Source organism: Pan paniscus, chromosome 13 (genome assembly GCF_029289425.2).
Source record: "Pan paniscus chromosome 13, NHGRI_mPanPan1-v2.0_pri, whole genome shotgun sequence".
Taxonomy (NCBI): Eukaryota; Metazoa; Chordata; class Mammalia; order Primates; family Hominidae; genus Pan; species Pan paniscus.
Window position 1 is genome coordinate 75517838 of NC_073262.2, and position 21534 is coordinate 75539371.

The window sequence follows — 21534 nt, forward strand, 5'->3', positions numbered from 1 at the left end:
GGAGGTGGTGTCATTAACTGGGAGTTTATTACAGTAGTCTAGATATGCCAAGATAAGGCCTTGCATGGAGTACAAATAGAGACTGGAAAAAAGTGACAGGAAAGAGAGAAATTACCAGGAATAATACGATGTTCAAAATACTTGGATAAGAGGAAAAGGGGAAAATAGGACAGTGATAATGTCACTGTTATGAGCTAAGTAATAATATAGGCTCTATCCTTAAAGAGATGGGCAGTAGTTTTCCAACAGAATTTGCCAGGGGCAAGTCAAAGCATGCACACTTGGATAATTAGTGTTTCCTGAGCTCCCACAGTGAGTTCTGAACAGATAAAGGACATAATTGATTTAAGTGCATTTACAAAATTAAGATTTTCTTCAAAATGTGATTATATAGTTATTTTATTTTGCCTTTAGAGTAGTCCTTTGGGATATTACTACAAGCCTCACAGTCCCTTACTACCACTTTGAAACCTAAACTGTTTCAAAAGATGAAAAGTTCTTGTGAGCTCTTTTGTCAGCAAAACCTGACCTGAACAGGTATTGAATAGACATAAAGCTGTTTATAGTCTCTATTCATCCCACTTAGTGTGAATATTCATGTATTTCATTGCATACATATTATGTATTTGATTTTGAGATTCTAGATCTGAATCATAATTTCATGGATGAGAATAGCGTTACTTGGAAAATTAAGTAGTTTACCCAAGGCGTACGCTAGGATCTGTTATCTGTAAAGACCAATCTGTAAAGGCCTTCTCAGTGAGCACCAACTCCATCTGAAAAGCTGTACACAGGAATTGTTCACAGAAGTAGATCTGTTTCTGACACCAGTTCTTTTTCTGGTTGGCTATCTTATCTCTGACAGGTGCTGGTATTTTTGCCGTTAAATTGCAAATCCTTTGAAGGCAGAGACAGTGTTATTTGCTTTACATAGAAGCAGTTTACATAAAGAAGAAGCTGAATCTTTGATTTGGCATTTGCAATTGACATATAAGTACTCCACATTAGGCTGTATTTTACGGGTTGATCAGTATACACTGCCAGGTAAGTCTGTGTACTCTGTCCGTGTCCAGACTTGGGGACTTGGAACAAGCACAATCTCCCAAGGGCAGAATGGTCATGGCCTCACCCTGCCCTCTCTTGGAAACCTCATCTCGATGTGCTGAGCTGGACCTGTGAGACTTTGGGCAGAGACTTTGGGCAGAGTCCAGGGTTAAGCCTCTTCGGCCTCTGGTGGCTTTCAGGTGCCACTTGGGAGAATGGGCCCTGGAAAGTGAGGCACTCGGGAAATAAAGATGTACTTCCATCTTGGGCTTTTCTCCTGTGCAGGCAGGCTCTGCTTTTCAGGAGAGAAAATGACTTCAGGACCTCTTGCATCCTCTCATTTGTCTCCTTCCTCTCCTCCTTACAGTGAATGGGCTGTATACTCTCAAGCATGAGATTCAATTACTTTTATTGTTAGACTTGGCTGTGATTGTCTTTAATGGTCAGAAAATTATCCAGCAACTAAAAAAACACAATTAAAAAAGTCAGCCACAGTGTGTCCCTGTGATTTTTGGCTGGCAGTAAAGAAGAATTTCCTCAGAGGACTTCTTTGAGACATTTGACATTTTGTACTTGTTCTCCAAATTTTATTTCACAAATGGAAACCTAAGGCCTGTGTTTTTGTTTTTGTTTTTAGTTCATTCAATAGCAGACATATTGTAAGCCACTCAAAAGTGATAGTTTCAGTTTAATGTCATCTACGATGTGGAAAATATTTTATAGCTGATAATCCTAACTTTCAATGTACAACATTGAGCAAATATGTATATGAATGCAAAGCATGTTCAGACCCTGGTTCCTGCCCCTAAATAAATTGGTATCCTTGGGCAACTTACTATATACAAATGGAATCCATCTTCTTTTTGGGAAGAAGGAAAGAGAATTTTAGCCCACATTACAGATTTTCTGATGGGAATAGTAATACAAATGGTATTGATGAAAAGAAGTACTCCAGGAAGTGTCACTGACTGTAGTGACCTAGGGCATTTGCAATAGGGATCATGTGGAAGTGATTTCAGGCCAAGCTGGAGCTTCTTTGAGTTATGTGGGGACAGGGAGTCCTTGAGCTTCATGGACCTATAGTATTTCTGCCTGAGCAGCAAGTGTTTCATAATATGCCATGGCTAACCACATTACAGGAGAAGTCATCGCCTCTTATGCTTTCAGGGAGCCAGGAAGCAACGCCTAATGAGATGCCTGACAGTTCAGAGAATGGCCCTGCATGTGTTGTTTTGAATGATGCCAGCCAGTTTCAAGTGGGCAGGATTAAAATGCAAACCAAACCCAGATTTTTTTTTTGTATTTAATTAATGTCTGATGTTTGCCAACCAAGGGGAAGGTGATAGAAGGCAGCAAAAAAATTGCTTAGAGCTGTGCTGTCACCTGGACTAAGACATCCTGACATGATGTAGCTGGGCCAGCAGCTGGCCCCTCTGTGGTACTGGGGAATGGAATTGGCAGATGGAAAGGAAATGTGAAAATGTTCCTGAAGCATGGCCTATTTACAAGTAGACTTTTAATAAAAAACTTGTGGTTAAGATGCACATAACGTGACATTTACCATTTTAACCATTTTAGATATACAATTCAGTGGCATTAAGTTCATTCACAATGTGGTGCAACCATCACTACTGTCTAGTTTCAGAAGTTTTTCATCACCCCATTAAGGAAAACTTACACCCATTAGCGGTCACTCCCTATTTCTCACTTCTCCAGTCCCTGCCAATTCATCTGGTTCCTGTCTATAAGTAGGCTTTTCAGGACAGCACAGTAGCTCAGGGGAATGGAAGACACTGGGGTTGGGAATTAAGAGACGGAGGGTCTTTTCAAATCTAGGCTCCTGTCTTTGTTGTTTTCAACAACATAGCAAACCCTCCTCACCGCAGCAGGAGGACAAACCTGTAGCTTATGACTCCCTTTGCAAATCTTTTTAAACCACCTTATTGAGGTGTACTTTATATATCATAAACTTCATGCATTTCAAATGTAATTCAATGATTTTTAGTATCTTTACCAGATGGTGTAACCACTGTCATAATCTAGTTTTAGAGCAGTTTTATCCTTCCAATCAGATCTCTCATGCCTATTTATAGTTAATCCTGTTCTACCCTCAGTCCCAAGCAACCAGTGGCCTACTTTCAGTCTCTATCAATTAGCCTTTTCTGGACATTTCATAGAAGTGAAATCATATGACATGTCGTCTTGCATCTGGCTCCTTTCCCTGAGCATAAGGTTTTGGGGATTCATCCATGATGGAGCATGTGTCAGGAGTTCTTTTTAAAAATTGCTGAATAGTATTTCATTGACTGGATATACCACATTTTATCTATTCACCTGCAAACATTTTTAAAGAAGTTTCTAGTCTGTGAAGTCTAGGGGGTTGGGTTAATTAGGTGACTTCTAAGATCTTCCCTCTCCCAGATTCTGGCCAAAAAAAAGTCCCAGTGGCAGATCTGAGTTCTTAGATCATGCATTTACTCAACAGATGTTTGTTGAATAGCCCTCATGGTGAACCACGCTCTGTGCTAGACACTGGGAATATGGTCCTGCATTCTTGAGATTTCTGCTTTACTGTAGGAGACAGAGCACTTCTCACACAAGGCCCAGCCCAGCCCCTATGCTGGTGGGTCACAGGAGCAGACACATTCTGTTGGGACTGATGTTTGGTCACAGGCAGGTTTTTCAGTCTGCTCCCCTGACTATGCCCCTCCACAGATGCTCTGTGCTCCTCCCAGGCACTGCCATTCCATCATGAGTTTCCAGCACGTGTTTTTGGAATTGCCTGTTTGCATGTCTCTCCTCCCTTTGGAATGTGAGCAACCTGAGGATGGAATGGAGCTTAGTACAGTGCCTGGCATGTAGAAGGTGCCCAGTGGTTGTTTGATGAATTAATGGATGATTGAATACCATTCTGGCAAGAATCAGGAGCAAATATAAGAATTGGGGACATATGGGCCTCTTCTGGTCTCTTCGTTTCTAGGGGCAGTGTTCTTCCTTCTCTAGTTCCAGAGTTAGCGGTTGCAGGGTTGCCTCTTTAGACTGCAGGCACAGGTACAGAAGAGAAAATACAGCAATCTGAAGTTCTCACTGCTTCCTGGAACACAAGCTTGACACAGACTTCTTAACACTGTCACAAATATCTTAATAGTGCTCCTAGGGTCACCCTGAGAGCAGACTACTTAGGGAAACAATATGAAAATGGTCTTGCGTGGCAGGGTGACTGTACCCAGATGCCAGAGGTGGTGACAGCATGGCTTCCCCAGCCTGTGCTCAGGCTCCTCCCGTTCCACCCTGCCACCGCCTGGCTCATGCTCTCAGCCTCCTCCTTGGCTCCTGCCCTGGGACATCTCACCTGACCAGAAAGCCGGGACTGAAGGGGACAGGACGCATCGTGTGTATTCCTGTGGGACACTGGGCTGAAGGTGGAAGTGGGAAGACCCTGAATGCTGAAGCAGGCAAGGTGTTTCACGTGGAGAAGAAAGCAGGTGGTTCTTTGAGGGCTTTATTGGTGGCCAGTACTGGTGGCTGGAGTCTAATCAGAGTCCCATTACCTTATTGGGACAAAACATGTAAAAGGGCAGGGACGTAGTTTAGTTTCAGAAATTACGTGAAACTTTTAAGAGACTATAATTATTTTTAAGATTATTTATTCTGAAGGCGTAATCTACTTTAATAGGACCATGTGTTAGCCTTGTCATCTTGGGACAACTCTGGTGGTCTTTCTCATGTTTATTTTCATGGTTATTGATTGGGGCCCATGGATGTGGTCCATCATACACAATTATTTCATGAGTGGTGGTCATATCATACTCTGTTGACATTCTACTAGGGATCTCCACATCTCCCAACTCCTTACAGAAGGACTCTTAATCTCTGGGGTGGGCAGTAGCTTGCTGGGTTCCTTTTCATAATGGAAGACAAAGATTGAGAGTCTAGTTGGAAAGAAACTACCTTGGGTTTTAGTTGATTCTGTTATTGATTAGCAATTTTACCACTTAAAATGTACTCATGCTTGAGACACCCCAAATATGTTCTATAAATTCTAAACTCACGCGCAGGGCACTTCTCCCTGAGCCAGTGTCCAATGACAGTGCAGTGACACCTGGTTCTAATCTTGTGAATCAAAAGTCAAGGTATACATTCTTCCCCCGCCAGCCCGTTCTTGATGCTTTGCCTGTTAATTCACACTAGATCCCTTCTGTTGAGCTGGTAGTTTCATTTTTAGTATAGAAATTAAGTTTAATTAAAACTTACTTGCCATTTAAAATGATAATTTGTTTGGTTTAGCATTCTTAATTACCTTGAGTAAATTGCCTGTAGAGGCTCACATAATTCGTTTGTTTGTTCAAAGTGTTACTGTGTCATCTGCATATTTTGAAAGATACCACTTTAATGAAACACTGGGGTGGAGTCAGGGCAAATGCTAAGGGGATGGTCTTTGCTAAGGGGGTGGTCTTTCCGCCCTAGTCTGTTTGTTCAGCTGGAAGATTTTTATCATCTTACAGAGTTTTCACAAAAGATCAAAGTTTTACAAAGCTTCAGTGTTAGAAAATCATTAGCAAGGAAGTATCTGGGGGAGGGGTGGGAATATAGCATGTGTGAGCAGCCTTCGAGTCCAGCAAGAGGCCTGCCTCTCAGCACTCACTTCAGCTTCTTATAAGGAATGCAGGTACCAAGATATCTTCCTGCAAATTCAAGGGTGTATGTAATTGAATCATATTTCTAATGCATCAGAGGAGCTTACAATAAGTTAGAAGGCTCAATTAGTGAAAAAAAAGGTGATGTTGACTAAAGGTGACCATTTTTATAATTCTGAGTGTATTATAACCATTAATCAGTGTTAATAAATAACCATCTATAGCAGAGGGCTTTAGAAAACTTATATTGATAAATAGATAAGATAATGGCTGTTCTCTGGGAGCTTTTCTTTTTTTTTTTTTTTAGCAGAGAGGTATGAGGGATTTCTTTATGGTCTGGACAAGTTTGCCAGACAACTTGATTCAGTCAGTCTCTGATTTATTGATTTTATGTAATTCCAGAGCTTAATCATTGGTTTACTGCCGAAACCTTACAAACTGATTTATAGTTCTCACTATAAAAAACAATATGACAGAACATAATAGAACACATTGCATTAGTTTAAATATCTCCAGATTTCCTATTTCCTGTAAACAAAATGCAGAAAACATTCTAATAAGAGCCCTTTATTAGTGTTAGTTACATACTAAAAGCATCTCTGAATGATGTGGCCAGAAGGCAAATCTCAAATAGGGAAAATTCTCTTTTTTCTCAGGGATTGTTTGTAGAGAAAGTATATATCATATGGAATATCAGTAATGAAAGTAAAAGAATAACAGAGCCAGTTTTTTATGTTTGCACTACGATTTGGGGCAGTATTAGAAAGTCAGGAAGATTGCTCTCTTCAGGGCCTTGTTTAGCCTGCATCCTAATGTACTATCTTTGTACACGGAGGCACAGCCACTGGTCCAACATTATTAATAGGACATGCCCTTTTCTGTCCTTTCTCAGTCATAATGGAAAAGACACTATCTTGATGCTTGGGAGACCTGCTTAGACCTCTAAGATCTCTTAGTGACTGTGCGCCCTTGGGCAAGTTGCTTCATTTTTCTGGACTCCAGTTTCCTTACCTGAAAATTGCTTGTCTGTAGATGAATTAAACATTATCTAAGGTTATTCTTACTAAAATGCTGTGCTTTCAATGGTGATGGATTGTCCTTGGTCCATGTGCCTCTCTACTGGTCTCCATGGATCCACAGATAGGAGTTGGGGAAACCAGTTCCTGGAGTCATGGTGCAGTCAGAAGGCAAGAGTTAGAAGTAAGCAGACAGGCTCACAGGGGAATCAAGACCTTTGCCCTCTTCGTGCTCTCAGTTTTGATGAGCCTGTGTAGCTAAGGATAGACTGACCCTTTAATTTGACCTGACCCATGTTTTCTTCTATTTCCTACTTGGAGTGGAGGGCGTGGGGATGCTGAGACTCTTAAAGATAAAAGCATCTGGAATATGATCTTGATGTCTAAAATAAAAATTTACCTTTGTTTAAAGGAAACAAAGGAAAAATTCTTTTCATCTTATTTGACTCAGAAAAAAAATCATTACTTTTAAATGTCAATTTTTTTGCTTTAGTTAGGTTTGTAACATTTTTAAATTAAAAAGTAAAAATATCAGGCCAGGCGTGGTGGCTCATGCCTGTAATCCTAGCACTTTGGGAGGCCGAGGTGGGTGGGTCACGAGGTCAGGAGATCAAGACCATCCTGGCTAACACGGTGAAACCCCATCTCTACTAAAAATATTAAAAAACTAGCCGGGCATGGTGGCGGGCACCTGTAGTCCCAGCTACTTGGGAGGCTGAGGCAGGAGAATGGCATGAACCCGGGAGGCGGAGCTTGCAGTGAGCCAAGATCATGCCACTGCACTCCAGCCTGGGCCACAGAGCGAGACTCTGTCTCAAAAAAAAAAAAAATTAACAGATATTATTTAAAATGCAAACAATATGCAAAAGATATAAAGTAAAGAAAAATTTTCTCCACTCCCACTAGCCAGAACTATCTACTATTAACACTTTTATCTGTGTACTTCCAGACATTTTTCTATGGACACATCAATGTAATTATTATGTACGTGCCTCTTTTGTTGCTTTAAAAATTGAATTATTTGGATCTTCTCTCTTTTTTTCCTTATTGGTCTAACTAGCAGTCTATCTATCTTATTAATTCTTTCAAAGAACCAATTTCTGGTTTCAGGGATCTTTTGTATGGTTTTTTGCATCTTATTTTCATTCAGTTCAGCCCTGATTTTGGTTATTTCTTGTCTTATGCTAGCTTTGGGGTTGGTTCACTCTTGCTTTTCTAGTTCCTTAAGGTGTGGTGTTAGGTTGTTAATCTGAGATCTTTCTAACATTTTGTTACGAGTGTTTAGCACTATCAACTTTCCTCTTAACACAGCTTTAGCTGTGTCCTACAGATTCTGGTATGTTGTATCTTTGTTCTTGATAGTGTCAAAGAATTTCTTGATTTCTGCTTTAATTTCATTGTTTACTCAAAACTCATTCAGAAGTGGGTTAATTTCCATGTAATTTTATGGTTTTGAGTGATCTTCTTGGTATTGATTTCTATTGTTATTGCACTGTGGTCTAAGAGTGTGGTTGGTATGATTTGTTTTTTTGAGTTTGCTAAGCATTGTTTTATGGCCGATTGTGTGGTCAATTTTAGAGTATATGCCATGTGCAGATGAGAAGAATGTATGTTCTGTTGTTTTGGGGTGGAGAGTTCTGTAGCTGTCCATTAGGCCTATTTAGTCAAGTATCGAGCGACTATAAAGACACATGCACATGTATGTTCATCGCAGCACTATTCACAATAGCAAAGACATGGAATCAACTTAAATGCCCATCAATGATAGACTGGAAAAAGAAAATGTGGTACATATACACCATGGAATACTACACAGCCATAAAAAAGAATGAGATAGTGTTCTTTGCAGCAACATGGTTGGAACTGGAGGTCATTATCCTAAGTGAACTAACACAGGAACAGAAAACCAAATACTGCCATGTTCTCACTTATAAGTGGGAGCTAAACAATGAGAACACATGGACACAAAGAAGGGAACAATAGACACCAGGGCCTACTTAAAGGTGGAGGGTAGGAGGGTGGCAAGAAGGTGAAGATTAAAAAAGTACCTGTTGGGTACCATGCTTATTACCTGAGTGATGAAATAATATATACATCAAACTCCCGAGACTTGCAATTTATCTATAGAACAAACTTGTACATATACCCCTGAAACTAAAATAAAAGTTTTTAAAAATTGAATTATGCTGTAAATATGATTATGCAAACTGACTTTTTACTTCAATGTCTTTCATGGATATTTTGCCATGAATATTTATAGATCACAACAAGTTATGTGCTCATTAAAAATAACGCCTGGATTTGTTTGTGTAACTGTATAGACATATTAGATCATATATGAAAGCAGTAACTCTGCAGACAGTGTCACCACATTGTAGCACATTTCATCTTTCTATTTTAGGAATGTCAGTGAGGACTGGTCATATTCTAGGCATCCCAGTGTTACTTTCCCTGAACGTTTTCATAACATGAGCCCCAGGATGAAGATAACCTTCCTTATTCTTTCAGGTTATCTTCCTTAAGGCTTCTTAAGCTAATGAATTGTCAATTTTGATGAATTGTCAATAAGTTGATCCGATACGTAACCCTTCTCAGATTTTATATTTAGATTTGTTTAACTTTACTTAACTCTTATATAGTGCTTACTTGTATCAGGTAGAGTTTTAAACACATCAAATTTAAACTCATTTAATCCTTCTAACAACTATATGAGGTAGGTATTACTAGTGTTACCCTGTTTCAACTTCCTTGTGATTCTTCTATACAAAAAATCATGTTATCTGCAAATAATGGGAATCTTACTTCTTTCTTTCTAATCTTTATGCCTCTGACTTATTTTTCCTGCCTTATCACACTGGCAAGGACCACCAGCACAGGGGTGAATAGAAGTGGTGATAATGGACATCCTTTCCTTGTCATTGATCTTAGGGGAAAATCATTCAATATTTCATCATTAAATATTATTTTTAACTGTATATTAAATACATATCTTTTTATTTTTAATTTGATGAGAGTTTTTTTTAAAATCACACATTGATATTAAATGTTGTCAAATGCTGTTTCTGAACATATTAGTAAGAGCCACATGTTTGTTCTCTTTTATTCTAGTGATATGGTGCATTACATGGGTTGATTTTTTAATGTTAAAACAGTGTTACATTCCTGAAATAAACTCTACTTGTTATGTAAAAACTCTATTATGTAAAAAGAATGATTGTCCTTTTTATTGATATATATTGCTAGCTTTGATTTGCTGATATTTGCTGTAATTGTTAAGGATGTTTGTTTCTATGTTCATAGCAATTTTTTTCTTATAGTATTTTTATTAGATTTTGGTATCAGGATTATGCTGGCTTCATAAAATGGTTGGGGATTGTCCCATCCTCCTTCATTTTCTGAAGAAGTCATGTAGGATTGATATTATTTTTTCCATAAATATTTGATAGAATACCATGAAACCATTTGTACTAGAGTTTTCTTTATGAGGATTTTGATAACACATTCAATTGCTTTAATAGATATGGCACTATTAAAGATTTTTAATTTCATCTTGTGTCAATTTTGGTAAATTGTATTCTTGAAGGAACTTGTCTGTTTTATCTAAGCATTCAAATGTATTGACATAGAGTTGTTTATTATAGTTATCATCTTTTCAGTGTATCAGGATTTGCAGATACACTGCAAAGAACCAACTTTTGTTTATTTTTAATGTTTTTGTTGACTTTCTGTGTTCTATTTCATTGATTTCTGACTTAAAAAAATTCCTTCGTTCCTTCTCTTTACTTTGGGTTTAATTTGTTCTTTTTTTTTTCTAGCTTCTAAAGATGGAAACTTGGGTCATTGCTTTTATACCTTTCTTCCTTTCTACTATAAACATTTAAAGCTATAAATTTCCTCTAAGCATTGCTTTGTTTTCTACAAATTTTGATATGTTACATTTTCATTATCATTCAGTTCAAAATACTGTGCATTTCCCCTATGATTTCTTCTTTGGCCCATGGGTTCTTTAGAACTGTGTTGTCAGTTTCCAAATATTTTGTTTCCTACATATCTTGTTGGTATTGATTTTTGGTTTAATTAAATTGTGGTCCGAAAACATATTTTTTAGGATTTCAGTCTTTTGAAATTTGTTTAGACTTATTTATAGCACACTAGGGTTTTCGCTCGGTACCTTTTAATAACTTATATTTCGCTGTTGAGATTTCTTTATATTTACCAAGGTATTCCTATCTTGGTAAATCTATCATGCACACTTGAAAAGAATGTGCATTCTGCAGCTGTTGGGTGTAGTATTTTTTAAATGTCAATTAGGTCAATGTAGTTGGTAGTAATGTTCAGGTCTTATATGTCCCCACTGATTTTTTCATCTTATTCTAACTATTATTGAGAGAACGGTATTAGAATCTCCAAGTATTTGTCTTTTTCTTCAATAATTTTTTTAATTTTTTGCTTTTTAACATTTTGTTATTAGGCATGTATGCATTTATTATTTTTATTTCTTTTAGGTGAATTACCCTTTTTATCATTATAAAATTCATCTCTTTTGTCTGGTGATACTCTATTGCCTTCAAATCTAATTCATAGGATATTAATATAGTTACTGTGGTTTTCTTATGCTTTCTGTTTTCATGGTGTATATTTTTCCAAGCTTTTATTTTCTAACTATCTGTTTCTTTGTATATAAAAGGTATAAAGAACATATAGATGAATTTTGCTTTTTTTATCCATTCTGACAATTTCTGTTTTTAATTGGAGTGTTTAGTCCATTTACATTTAATGTAGTTATTCATATGATTGGATTTAGGTTTACCATTTTGCTATTTTTGTTGTTGTTGTTGTTCCATATGCTTTTTTATTCCTCTCTCTTCCTTTCTTGCCTTATTTTGGATTAATTAATTTTTTTATAGAATTCTACATTAGTTTGGTTCCCTAGGAAGCAGATACCAAGACTGAGTTATAAGTACAAGAGCTTTATTAGATGCAAGGCCAACAAAAATAAAGAGGTGAAAGAGAGAGTTTGTTACCTGTGAAAGGGGCAGAAGGAATGAGGATGAAAGAGAAAGAGCCTCAGACTGCAGCACAGTTTTGAGAATGTCTCTGCAAGCCCGATGGAGAGCATTAATGCAAAAATTTCTTGTAAACAAGTTTTGCATTGGGCAGAAATGATGGCCCTCCCTACCATGCTTATCATTGACTAACTTTAAAGAACATAGCTTTGATTCACTCACAGTAGATCTAAAAATCACTGCAGTTGGATGCTGTCAGCTAGCTGTACTCTTCACAGCTGATTGGCAAGTTTCTTCTAGAAGGGAGATCCTTCTAGAAGTAGATCTTTTACTTCTAGAAGTAGGCACCATCATGGCTGCCACAAATTCCATTTTAATTTTTCCATTGGCTTTTCAATTGTATCTCTTTGCATTAATTTTTAATGGTTGCTCTGGGGATTACCACATCTATTAACTTTTCACATTCCACTTAGAATTCATATTGTACTGCTTCATGTCAAATACTGAACCTGGAAATGGTATAATTCCATTTATTGCCCCCCCAATGCTTTATGTTATTGTTGATGATATTATACCTATCTGTGTTATAAACTCCAAAATACAGTGTTAGAATTTTTATTTCAATGGTTGCCTGTAATACAAGTAATATTTTTAAGTAATATTTTTAAAGTATGTGTGTGTCTGTCTGTTTTTCATATTTCCCCACATATTGACATTTCCAGTGATCTTCTTTCCTTCCTATAGATCTGGCTAACCATCTGGTGTCTTTTACCTTCATTCTGGAGAGCTTTCTTCAATGTTTCAAGTAATGCAGGTCTGCTGGAGATTAAGTGTCTTAGGTTTTGTTTTTCTGAAAATGTCTTCATTGGCCTCCAATGTTGAAGAATATTTTTGTTGGATATAGAATTCTAGCTTGACAAATAGAATTCTAGCTTGACAAGTGTTGTTTTCCTGTTGGTATTTTAATGATGTCATTCCATTATCTTCTATTCTCTGTGAATTTTGATGGAAAGTTACTACTAATATAGTTTTCTCCTATACATAGTATGCCATTTTCCCCCTGGTTGCTTTTAAGTTTCTCTCTTTATCTTTGAATTTTAATAGTTTGAATACGATGTGCCTTGGCATGGGTCTTTATTTTGTTTTGTTTTTTATTAATCTGGTTTGGGGTTTTCTGAGAATCTTGAATTTTTAAGTTTATATCGTTTTTTAACCAAATTTTGGGAAATTTGAGTTATTATTTCTTTAAATATTTTTTCTGTCTATTCTCTGTCTTCTTGTCCTTCTGGAATTCCAGTTATACATATGCTGTTATATCCCATTGATCCCTAAGGCCTTCTTCGTTAAAAAGAATTTTCTCTGTTCTTCAGATTGGTTAATTTCTATTGTTCTATCCTTAAGTTCACTGACACGTTTTATTATTATTTTTCCAATCTGTTGTTGGGTCAATTCAGTGAATTTTTTTCAGATACTGTGTTTTTTAGTTCTAGAATTTTCACTTGGTACTTTTTAATAACTTGTACTTCTCTGCTGAGATTTCTTTTATGTCCTTGAGCACTTAGTTATAATAGCTGCTTTAAAGTCTTTGTTAATTCTAATATCTGAATTATCTCAGAGTTGGTCTCTTTTGGTTGGTTTCTTTTGAGGATGGGTTATTTTTTTGTGTGTCTTTGCATGTGTAGTAATTTTGGACTGTACTCTGGACATTGTGAGTGATATATTACAGAGATTCTGAATACTGTCATATGCCTTTAAAGAGTATTGATTTTCTGTTTTTGTAGGCAGTTAACTTGGCAAAACTCAAATTCCAATTTCGTCTTCCCTGAGACAGCAGCAGACATCTCTGTTCAGTTCTTTCTCCTTAACTGAGTGGCTTGGAGTCTGCTTCACATATGTATAGTACTGGTATCAGTCAGAGATTTGGTCAGATCTCATGTAGTCAATCTGGGGCTTTCCCTCTGTGGCTGTCTTCTCTCTAGGATTTCCTCCTTTATCTTCTAGCTGCTATCATTTCCCTGAACTCTGTCCTCTGGTTTCTCAACCAGGAAGACTACAGGCTTTTATCTGACTCTGGCCACACTGTGGAACTGACTGGGCCTTGTCCTTAGATGAAAAGTTATAAAAATTGGGTAATTTATCAAGTGCCATTCTTCTAAGTGTCAGCACCCACCCCCCACCCGCCTTTATTTCTGCCTGTTCTCAGTCATTCTCCACTGCCTTCAGATAATTTTATTATTGTTTTTAAATATTTTATCCAGGACTTATAATTGTTATCTGTGGGAGAGCTGGCCTGAATTGAATTACTTTCGTGACCAGAAGCAGAACTCTATTATCCCACTTTACAGGTGAATTTAAAATACGCGCGCACACACACACACACACACACACACACACACACACACACAAAGAGCGAGTCTTAGTACTTTGCCCAAGGTCATACAGCTGGTAAGTGGCAGAACTATGATTTGAAGACAGGCAAATCCAAGTCTTAGGATTTCTTCCAATGGGAGCTTTTAATGGTGTGAATTTTCAGGACAATGGAAGGAAGTCTACAAAATATTCTGGAACTTATGGGGCCTTATGGTGTCAATTCCTTATGCACCAGACTCATCCCAAGATCTCATTACTCAGTGGATACTTCATATGTCTTTCGGTGTATACATTATTTGAGACATGAGTTTATATACAAGTTGCATTCAAGGATCATGAGCTCTTGCTTAACTACAAAGTAGATCTTTAGTTATGAAAATCCCTATTTTCAGAGTCCTGTGATCTTGGCTTGGGCCATCTTACATAGAAACTGGTGAAATAGGCCAGGTGTCATGTCCATAATCCCAGCCCTTTGGGAGGCTGAGGTGGGAGGATCACTTGAGCCCAGGAGTTTGAGACCAGCCTGCGAAACATGGCAAAACCCCATGTGTACAAAAAGTACAAAAATTAGCTGGGTGTGGTGGCGTGCCTGCAGTCCCAGATACCTGGGAGACTGAGGTGGCGAAGATCACTTGAGCCCTGGAGAGTCTGAGGCTGCAGCAAGCCATGACCTACGGCTGTACTCCAGCCTGACTGACAGAGCAAGACCCTGTCTCAAAAAAAAAAAAAAAAAAAAAAGGAAACTGGTGAAGTTTATTATGTGATTCTTTTAGTGACTAAAATAAAGAGAACTTTTAGAGGAAGGTAATATCCACAGTAATGTAATGAACATATATGAGTTATTTGTTGAAAACACTCAGAACCACAGTTATGGATAAATAGTAAACTTTTAAAAATGTAATTTAGCTGATGTGAGTCATGACTTTCAAAGCCTAACAACAAGACCAGGCTTGAGCAATTCTTGTTTTTGAGTTTATGCTCCTTCTTGACTGTTTCCCTTTTTCTCAACTAGCCTAAGTCAGTTTGAATTAACATTCACCAAATTATTAATTTCATCATATTCCTCTTACCCCTTGATTTTATCTTTATGATGTATTTTCAAAGTCTGGCTTGCTCTTTTTGATTTTGTCATAGTTCATAAGCTGATTTGTAGAGTAGTAAAATCTTGTTCATGTATGTTACTTTCAAACTGAAGGAGAAGGCATGTGTATGTGCTCCTGGAATTCTCTCAGCATCCCAAACCAGTGCTCGGATACCATACTCCAGTGACCGGCCCATAAAGAGCAGGGACTCAATACTTGATTGATTGATGGTTCTGAATGCCAGCCAGTCAGTTCTGGGAAGGTGGGCTTATCTTCCCAGTGAAATAAAACTGAGTCATTGAAGGCCATGATAAAGATTTTGGCTTTCATCCTAAGAGTAATGGGAAGCTATGCAGAGTTTTAAGCAGCCGAGTGACAAGCCCAGATTTAAATTTTTAAAATAATTTATCTGGATGTTTGTGGAGCAGTTAAGTATAACCAAGTTTTAGAGCACAGAAATCAATATATGTTTTTAAAGTTTACCCAAGTGATATAATCTAAGAAGAACTGATACCCTGAATAGTCTCTAACCAGCCCTCTCAAGTTATTTCTCCTGACTGAAATTTTGAAAAACGCTGAGAAGCATAAAGTTTGAGATTGCCTTTTTCTGTTTTTGGGGGGTGCGGTTGGGGAAGAACCTGAAATGTGAGTATTTAGCATTTCTGATGAGACATTTTATTTTATAATGAAAAATTGAAGAAATGCAGATGTCATTAGGATTAGGGAAATGAATATATAAAGCTGTTTAAAATGACAAGTCTGTATTTTATGCCTACATGAAAATGGGTGTGTTAAATTTGTTAATTTTAATAAGCAAAATTTAAAATGCAATAACATGTTTAAAATTATGAAAATGATCATGTATTCCCTTAACAAAATACACAAAAATAGAGATGAAACTTGGTATGCTTTGTTATCCATCAAACTCTGTTGCTTAACAGTTGTTTAAGTCTTGCTGAATAAAATGAGAAAATAAACCTAATATTACTTCAGTAATCATTGTAAATCTGAGTTTAAAAAGCATTGAGGTGCTGCTAAGGCAGCAACATTTTCAAGATATTAAAAACTTTCATATGAAAATGTACTCTGATATATTTCCTCTTCCCAAACATTTGTGGAGGTTGAGAAAATTTTAAACATGTTTTAAAGAAAGGAATTGACAGCTCATGAATTAAATACAGCCTTTAGCTCCTGCTTCAGCTGCTGTTTGTTGATAGCAGGTTGCAACAAGGTTAATAATGATTTGTTTGATGGATCTGCCCAAATTTTTATAGCATTTTATTCTTCTTGTATGGAACTTGCTAAGTCATAGCTCAATATAGCTCATTAAAATAAACATTTAAGCATGTGTATATAAAACAAATATTGGTGGAAAAAGGAAGAGATTTCTCAGAAAGAGTGCCCTGAAGGTAAAGTGCACCCTGGGCAGTAAGGTGAAGTATCAAGTTGCTCTGTTTTTATAAATAGTGTCGATTCTGAATTCTGGGGTGAAAAACTGGTAAATGACAGCTCTCTCTAGTATTTCCTGAGGCCATCTACTGTTTTCGAGCATAAATCATAAATATACCTTTGAACTAAGACAGTCTCGCTGGACCTATCCTTTTGCAACTCTGACTTCCAGTCTCAATGGAATATTGAAGAGGAGGCTCGGTAGAATAAACAGTGGAATCCTTGTCCGGGAGTGACTGCCTGGCAATTGTTTCATGGAAAACAGGGAGGGGTGGGGGACAACAACCCTGCTCTGTTCACTGGCTCTTTAATTTAGATTACCAATGATAAAGCCGGGGCTACGGCTAAAGAAAGGTAGGATGCATACGCAGAAACATTAGTGCTAATATGCTGCAGAAAAGCCAAGATAAATCAGTCCAGCTCTCATACATCACTAAGGGAGAAGCTGATTGCAACTTGACCATGTGCCTGAGTAGTCCCATCAGTGAGAAGAGGAGAACATGGATTTAAAAAAAACTAGAATGTACCCCTAGGGCTCCTGCCGTGGTGGACCTGGGAGAAGTGTCTGGTGTAAGTTTCAGCTTGTTTTATCCATGTATTTAGCAGTGTGTTCACATATACAGGGAGCTTGTTTCTCTTCTCTGTGTTTTCATGGAAGCCTCAAGCATGTTTATTTACAGAAGTAGACTTCATTTTGTGTAAATGTAATATCAACCTAATAAAGTTCTTAACAGAGAACAGTTTAACCCAGTGTTTATCCAGGAGAGAAATGTAAAAAAAAGTAATGGTTGTCATAACTGTCTGCAGGAAGCCTGTGCGTGAGTTTTGTTTATTTGGGGGTTTTTTTTGTTTGTTTTTTTTTTTTTTTTGGTTTTGTTTTACGGGGAAGTGAAGGGTTAGAGGAGTAGATTTGAAATGAAAAACTCAGTTATTTGGCAATTGTTTTTTTAAAAAATGTATTTGTCACCCAGCATTTCACTCCTCCTGTGGTCTTTTGTTTTGAAAAACTATGTTTAAATATGTAAAGCCAGCCTGCTAGAAACACATTATATTTTATGACTGGGATGTTTGTATTGTTTCATATCTGTTATTAGACAAAATAATCATAAAGGGTGTTTTCTATGGACCTTTTTATATTCCAAAATTAAGTACAGATGGTAATTTTCAGCAGTTTTAAAAATTTGTCAATTATTTAATTTAGCATCACTTAAGCATCTGCACAAGGAGAAAGCTGAGATGGTACAGAAACTGAATGAGCATTGATTGCTAGTCTGAATTGCATCTTTAAAGTTTTTGCCTCAAATCTCTGATTTCACAGTTTATTTTTACCAAATTAGATTATCATATTTCATTATCGAGACTATGAATGGGTGGAACTCTCTGAGATATCCTACATTTCCCGTTAGAACAGGGCTTAAAGCGCCTGCTGATTGTTGCTCTGAGGGAAATTCTCATGCCGGCTCACCGAGAAGATTGCTTAAATAATGCATGGGCAAGAGCGAAGCAAGATGGAATTTATGGCCCAGACAGTGTGATCAGGCTTTTGTTCAGAGGAGACACTACTTAAGTGTGAGCATACAGCATACACTGAGGCTCAGGGGAAGGGTGTAACTGAATGAAATTAGTGACCACATGATGCTGTCCACATGCTATTTCAAAACAAGCCTTAAAACAGTCCATTGATCCTATAGTGTGGTTAGAGGGAGGGAAAAGGGGGTATCTTGAAGTGCCAGTTGCAAATAGAATCCCCTGACTGAAAATTCCATGGGGCAGACACAGGAAGTGAATGCTATACCAGGAAGATGGTGTCCCTGGCGAGCCTAGGTGTTTGACTGATGAAATGTAGTATGGCAGTCTTGTTAGGAAAGAATAAACCTTGACCAAACTGCAGGGTTCTATACACTATGTCTTCCATCTTGTCCTAATTAGAGGAATATGTCTGCTGAATCTTAATCTGTTTAATTGTTGATAGAGCAGGCATGTGATTTTCTATAAATACACATGAGCATTCATTTCTGAAATAATGGCTGTTGCCAAATATATTAGACCGACAGGAGTGCTGGACTAGGGAAGCTGTGCTGAATAGTTGAGTTTTGGAGGTAATGGACCAGTTGAGAATCACTGCACAGCTGGGCCAGCAGCTGCACCCAGTGCTCTGTCAAGTTTGGCCTCTAATTTCCTTGAACTTGTCCTTGTTTGCCAAAATGATGCACGTAGCAAGAACTTGCTTTAAATGAGCCCACTGCCAGCAAAAAAGACCCTTTTCAAAGAGTCTTTGTCGAAGTGTGTTGTCAACAGCGGCAATGGCCAAATGAGGTATTGATTAGGCGATGGGAAGTTTGAATAATCACAAAAATAAAAACCAAAGACAAAGTGGTAGAATGAGGTAAGCTGGCAGGAGATCAGAGTACATTAAAAGGCAGCATTCGGTCATCACTGTCCTAACTAAAGGACATATGGAAAAATCCCATAATAATATCCAGCAATAATTATCTTGTAGTTAGGAAAAAATAAATTGGCCCCTGCAGTTTGGAAGGCAGCCCAGTAATCTCAGTGCCTTTTTTCTTAACAGTGTATTGTTCTGATATTCTTTGGGACCGGGTCAGAAGGAAGTGTCAGAGAGAGCATTTTATATTAAGAAGCATCCTATGACTAAATAGTACAATTAGTGGCAAGCTGAGCAGAGACAGCAGCAAGGGCTCACCTTCCATTCTCTGGTCCCAAATTCAGCAAGTGTTTATTTAGCATTTGCTGTGTATCTAGCATGTTCTAGATACATGCTGTAACCAACTAGATTAAAAACTCTTTGAGAGCAGACACTTGGATTTATACATTTCTCTTATAAATCCCATCTCTTGAAAACTATTGCCCTTGATATGATAACGGCAAGTCTGTCTAGTTCCTTGACTTTAAAGGTATTAAATATTAAATCCTTGTTATGGAGATGCTTAATTTTTCTGTTGCAACACAGATCACCCTCCCTCTTCAGATTTGAGGGCTAGTGACTTGAACACTTGCAAGTTAGGTGGTTTGGGACAAAATACCTAATCTCTTGGGAGAGGAAGTTTCCTCCTTTGTGAAATGAAGAAAGTAACATTCATCATACAGGAATTAAGAGAAGAGATGTACCTGGGTGTTAGGAGGTGCTCTCCTGCCCTCACAGGATATAGTAGTATCATTTACCCTGTGGACTGAGTGTGCAGTGGAGCACAGGGGAGGTGGGGGACTGAGTAGGATGGCAGGAAAGCTGGCTAGAAGGGTGGAACAGTACCTTTGATAAGAATATGACCTGAGACAGGATGGTGCCCGTGGGAATGAGGGGGAAAAGATGAATCTGAAATATGTTTCAAAAGGGAACATGACAGAATATGGCAGCAGATTGTATTAAAATAGGGTGACAAAGAAGAAAGAATCATAGTGAGGAGTGAAAAAATGATGGGTTTATGATTATGGCAAAGTCTAATGTGTGTGTGTGTTCTCTAAAAATCAAAAAGCTAGAACAATACAATATTTCAGGGACTTATAAACTAAGAAAAGCAAGAGAGAAGAGGAAATTGGAGTGCTCTAGTTAACTTATGTAAAGGGAAAGGGAAAAATCAATAATAAACCAATAACATAGAGCTATTGCTGACAATAGAATGAGAATTCAAAGGAATTGCTTAAAATGGCAAATCTATGTTTGGAGTTTTTCCCAGACAAGACCCACAATCATCAAATAATAAGGCTCTTCTGCAATCTTGGAACTTATTTAAGTTTTCCTGAGTTAAAAAATGCCACTGAGGGGATACAAATAGTGTCAGGGTTGGGAAGAAAAAAGAGCACGAGGAATGGAAATTCTCAAAATAGCTCAGTTTTAAAGAGGAAATGGGAGCCAAAAGATGGCTAGTTGACCTTTCAGAACATAACCATTCATTATGATTTGTCAGAAAGTTTGGCAACTGTTATTCCCTAAATAACTTATTGTGATTTTTAAGGAAATTCAAGCAAGAATCAAAATTATACCAAACCCCCAACTGGCAAAAAGGTTGTTTTCCACAAGTTCATTTGCAAGCCCTTTATAGGAGCGATGTTGTAAACATATTTAGGCTCCTTTTCAAAAGTCTACCCAACCCACCCTAGGGTCAAAGTCACATACAATTGCAATAAAAATTAATAGCAAAACCACTTTTCATGTTAATAATTAAAGCATATATAAGCAATATTAAGCAATGACTATATAAGCAGTAAGCAATAATTAAAGCATAATAGAAGCAATAATCACCAGTATAGAAAATATTTTGAATGCTAGTGTTCAGGGTTAACTACAAGATGATATGTATGGGTTGTGACTCTTTTAAAATTTGTGTCTGCCTTCACTGACTTTGAGACATTGACTTCTTTCATTATGAAAAGTAGGATTTTCCTGTCCTTATTTCAGGCATATCATGGGTTCTACCTTTACCCATATCTGCCATGATTTGGGTTGTTTTCACAAACGAGGATGAGAGAAAAAGGCGGGTAGTGAGAGAGATACCTGAGGTAGCTGGGGCAAAAGTTGAGAGGAAAAACAGCAGGTTTAAAGTATGAGTGAGAAAGAGGTCAAAGGGCAATGAAGGGAGCACTGGACATTGAAGGAGGAACACAAAAAGGTGTGCATTTTGCTCTTGAGGGGAAAGAACATTGGGCTTCATGGCTCCCTGGATCAGCCACCAGGGGGTGCTTCAGCCTCAGAGAAGTTGTCTCTTGAGTCTGGGATTCGGCTCTTGACTGGGTAGACCTGAGGAACCTCCAGTGTACGTCCCCCGATTTAGGTCCCCCTTGTCTTCACTTCCTTCCCTGTTCAGTTTGGATACCATGGCCTATCATTTCAATCACCCTCTTGTCCATATTACTGGTTCTCCCAATCATTCATTCAGTAAGGAGTTATTGGCCGGGCACAGCGGCTCACGCC

At 37.8% G+C, this 21534-nt stretch overlaps 1 protein-coding gene across 6 annotated transcripts in view; it reads left to right on the plus strand.

The window, feature by feature from the left end:
• The window catches only part of RAPGEF4 (Rap guanine nucleotide exchange factor 4), a 317379-nt gene that overhangs the window by 107746 nt on the left and 188099 nt on the right, over nucleotides 1–21534 (plus strand). Inside the window, exon 1 of one of the 6 annotated variants that reach the window (XM_034954516.3) lies at nucleotides 17156–17174. The exons of the other annotated variants lie outside the window; for them this stretch is intronic. The gene's annotated coding sequence lies outside the window, so the exon portion shown is untranslated. Of the gene's footprint in view, nucleotides 1–17155; nucleotides 17175–21534 lie in introns of those variants that run through there. 6 annotated transcript variants of the gene reach the window in all.